The sequence below is a fragment of the Hipposideros armiger genome, unplaced genomic scaffold, assembly GCF_001890085.2.
Source record: "Hipposideros armiger isolate ML-2016 unplaced genomic scaffold, ASM189008v1 scaffold_611, whole genome shotgun sequence".
NCBI classification, from domain to species: Eukaryota; Metazoa; Chordata; class Mammalia; order Chiroptera; family Hipposideridae; genus Hipposideros; species Hipposideros armiger.
Genome location: NW_017731961.1, coordinates 713,823 through 718,822, shown reverse-complemented (window position 1 = coordinate 718,822; position 5,000 = coordinate 713,823).

Here is a 5,000-nt window from a genome sequence, read left to right as displayed (position 1 = left end):
AATGCCAAAGGGGTGAGGGAACAGTTCAATTCATTATTTGACAGGTTTACTATGGTTATTGGTGACGAACACACAGTTAATTGTTATAGTTCTCTGTTAATTTATTCAGGTAGGATGCTACTAGCAGGGCATTAGAAAATCCTTGGGGATTCCAGGCATATGATAGCCCACCGTGACAGCGGGTGTAGTTGGGACCTCATCATCTCACTTCTGAGCGTGTAGTGTCCTAGGCTCCGGATTCCCTTCTCTCCTCCCTTTTCTCACTGCCTTGATCGCCACGAGTTCCTTTTCTTCCTTTAGGTCTCCCATTTCCTCTCCAACATCTACAAACAACAGACCTTTTTATATTTGAAACTATTTCCCTTCTTTTATCTTAGCACTTGATCAGATCATACCTGCCTTCTTCCCTAGAAACCTTCTTCCCTAGAAACCCTTCTGTGAAGCTCATCCTAAACTGAAAGCAAGAGACCTGTTCACCCTTGTTATCTCAGAACCAAAGTCCAGGCAGCATGTCCCCTAGATGCCAACAAGTCTGCCAGCAACTTGCTGCCCCTGAGTTGCTCCAACAGTGCAGAGAATCTAAGATCCAGGAGATACAGTCTCAGTCTAGAGCTACTCTGACCCAGAAAAAGAACTAACATAAGCAGTGGATATTATGATTGAAAATTCCATCCCACTTCCCTCAAGTATGTCAATATAGCCCACCACGCCACATAAGAGGAATTAGTGATCGTAATGTAGACATTAACAGTAGAAAAACAGTAGGGAAAGTTTCACATAAATGTTATGTGACAGGAGCTTAAAATGGGCAAAAGGTGACCATGATAATACTTCATATCCTGGGTCCAGCAAATTAGCACATATGCTTTCTTCAATACACAGTTGTTTCTCAATTAATTGAAGATTATCTCATCTCTCTAGGGAGTTCTTGCTTTCCATTTCCTTTTGCAGATATCGTTGTCACTATTTAAATGATTCCTGGCAGATCACCACAGCATTGTGTCATGGGCTTTCTGGACTCGGAAAAGAGTTTTTTCTTTTCTTAAAAACTAGTAAAATAGGGCCGGCTGAGTGGCTCAGTTGGTTAAGAGCTCGCTCAAGAGTTTGAGCTCTGAGCAACAGCGGTTCGAGTCCTGGCCTGAGCTGAGCAGCTGCTGAGCTGCCAACAGGTGGCAGGATGGCTCAGCTAAAAAAACAAAAAACAAAAAAAAAATAGATTTCTGGGCCCCACTGATGACCTACAAAATCAAAAGCTCTAAGGAGACATTGTGAATAAAATAAATCCCTGTCCTTCTGGAGCTTATATTCTGAGGGGAGAGAAAGGTAAACAAGTAATTAGAAATATAGTTACAGATAATTGTTGGGGGGCAGGGAGAACATGAAGCAGGATAGGGGAATAAGCAGTGATGGGCTTGAGGGTGGCATTGTGTTAGTTTGGGAAGCCCAGGAAGGTCACTCCAAGGGAGTTATGAACCCTGGATATGGAGTGATCCACATGAACATCTGAGAGGAGAACATGCCTGTCAGAGGGAATACATGTGAAGGCTTGCAGATGGGAACTAGCGGGAGGGTTTGAGGAAATGTTAATGGTGGCATGTATAAGAAAGAGGATAATAGGGCTGAGGTCAAATGAAGCATGAAGCAGTTTCCTCTTTTCCACAGGGCCTTACAGGCCACGTGAGACATTTTAGTTTCTTTCTAAGCAAGATATGCATCCCCATATAGGGACCACTGCTGACAGTGATCCTTGTGCTTATTAGAGAACTAAATCTATCTGACCAAAGGGTTGGAGAAAGCAAGGGGAATTATGGAGCAAGGGGCAGAGGCTACAAAGGTTTCTAAATCAGTTGAGCTCATAATTCATTTATTGGGGAACGTGCACTTGCTTCATGGAATGCTTTCAGTAGGAGCAACACAACAATGAGGGCAAGAGGATACCATGAAAAAGAGTGTGAAGGTGCTATGGTCTGAATGTGCCTGCCCCCCAAGTTCATATGTTAAAACTTAACCCCCAAGGTGATGGTATTAGGAGGTGGGGTCTTTGGGAGGTGATTAGGATACAAGGGTAGAGCCCTCATGAATGGGATTCATGTTCTTGAAAAAGAGACCCAGAGACACCCCTACCCCTTCTACTATGTAAAAATACAAGAAGTCTGTGACCCAGAAGAGGGCCCTCACCTCACCATGCTGGCACCCTGATCTTGGACTTTCAGCTTCCAGAAACATAAATAATAAATTTCTGCTGTTTATAAGTCACGTAGTCTGTGGTAATTTTTGTGGCTGCCCAAATGGACTAAGACAGGAGGAGAGAACATACCTGGCAGAGGTGCCTCTTATAAGAACAGACACTGAAACCAACATAGCATGCCTGGGAAGAAACATATCCTTGAATTTTGCTGAAACCTAAGAAATAAGGCATTGCTGGCTTTTTGTTTTAGTTTTTGAGAGGGAGGGAGAGTTTCATAATAGTAGCCCATCTTAGGATTCTGATGATGACTTGACTTTCTTCTTGTGTGTAAAAAGTAAATAAATAAATCATTGAGTCTTAAATGTCTTTACTTAAAAATGAGGTCAATATTGTCTTTGACAGAGAGAAAGATTTTTGCATTCCCAATTAAACTTGTTGCAAACTCTTATTTTCAATGGTGTATACTGCTATTTAAAACCTATCTTCTGAAGGTGTAATGAAAGATAGAGTGCAAAAAACCAGTATCAACCTTTTTCAATTCTACTTATTGTAATTGTGGATTTTGCTGACAAAGTCACAGACACTAAAAATAAGGCAAGTGCAAATTGCCCCTTTTCATGGCAAATAATACATTCTTTTAGCTCTAGCAAAGACTTTTAAAAATGTTAGTAAGGTACTTCTTTCTACTATTTACTACTTTCTCCATAAAGTAGACATAAAATAATAACTATCGAGTTTTGTGGAATTAAATACAAAGAATACACATATATGCACACACATATATACATATACATGCACACATACACACATATATGCATCTACATATTAAATATGCAATCATGTCAATTGTGATTACTACCTACTTTCATAAAATGTTCTTACAAAGTTGTAATCTAAGTTAATTACAATAACTTGGTCACCTATGTTTCTGAGTCAAAAATATTAAATTGAATATAAAATCTGCTTATAAAAAGGTCTGAAGTTGATAATCCAAGGCTGAAATAGAAGCTACTAATCAAAGAGCTGTAGCTTGGTCAATGAGTAACTCAGCATTTCTCAAACTATGGTCATTGGAACTCTGGTTCCAGAAGTCAGTAATAGGCACCCCATGTGGAAAAAATTTAAAAAGCATTCAGATCATCACATGGGTACCATTATAATTTGTATCCCCTAAAGGATCTGAAAAGTAGCATTAGAATAATCAGGTAGTTTTATATACTCTGACATTTCCCAAACTTATTTGAACACTTTCACAAGACATATTTATATGAGCTTTTGTAATATATTTTCCCTTCTCTTCTATCACATTTATCATAAACAAGACTTCACATAGAAATAAATCTTACTGGTCCTTATATTTGTATTTTCTTTACAAAGGTCATCTCTTTATTACCCCTAACTACACACACCTAACTGACCAGTCTTCCCAAATGCAACTTTTAAAATTTGATGAGTTCAAAAACCTTCATTGCCATGCCAGCTCAGTTGTTTTCAGAATAAAAGCTGAACACAATGATCTAGATTCAAGGCCTTTCATAATTAATTCTCCTCCCTCCTTTCCACTCCTAGACACCATTACTCACCTCAACAAACCTCTTTACCAGCTACACTTATGTATTTATTGGTAAGTTAGATATCTTCTTCCTGTCTTTGTGCCTTTGCCCACACCCCCTACACCAAGAGAGTGCTTTTTTTTTAGTGTCTTCATATATTTATTTATTTATTTATTATTGTGAAATACACATTTTTAGAATTAGTTTCAGCTGCACAACACAGTGCAATAGTTACACTTTTTACCACTCAAGGTGACAACCCCCTTCCCCCAATCTACTGCCCCACTTCCCCCCAATATCATACATATCTATTACAATTCCCTTGACTCTGCTCTCACACTATACTCCACGTCCCATGACTATATATATATATATATATATATATATATATATTCACTTATAGTTGACATACGATCTTATACAACATCAGAACATCAGCTTCAGGTGTATAGTGCAGTGATCAAGCCTCTAGCCCCTCCATGATGCGGTCTCCCTAGCAAGACATGTGACCACCTGACACCCCACAAAATATTTACAACATTATTAATTATACTCCTCAAAATGTCTTTCATGTTCCTGTGGCAATATTGTACTTACATATTTATGCTGTCTAATCTCTTCCCCTTCTCCCTCATCCCCACACCCTCCCAACTAGTTACCATCAGTTGTTCCTCTATATCTCCGAGACCACTTCTGTTTACTTTGCTCATTCATTCAGTTTTTTAGATTCAACATATAGGTGAAATCATATGGTATTTGTCTTTCTCCAACTGACTTATTTCACTTAACATAATAGTCTCTAGGTCCATCCATATCGTCCCAAATGGTACGATTTCATTTTTCTTTCTTTTTTTTTAAATTTTTTTTATTATTAGTTTCAGGTGTACAGAACAATGCAATAGTTATCCCTTTCACTCTCACAAAGTAACAACCCCCCTCTCCCCATTATTGCCCTCCCCCCGATATCATGCTTATCTATTACAATTCCATTGACTCCATTCCCACTCTCTACTCCATGTCCCATGACTATATGTATATATCATTATAGTTGACATACAATATTATTCAACATCAGCTTCAGAAATAAAGTGCAGTGGTCAGTCCTCTACACCGACTATGAAGTCGTCTCCCCCACAAGACATGAGTCCATCTGGCCCCCTAAGAAATATTTACAACATTATTGATTATATTCCCCAGACTGTCTTTTCTATCCCTGAGGCCATATTGTAGTTACCAATTTGTATTGTCTCATCCCTTCC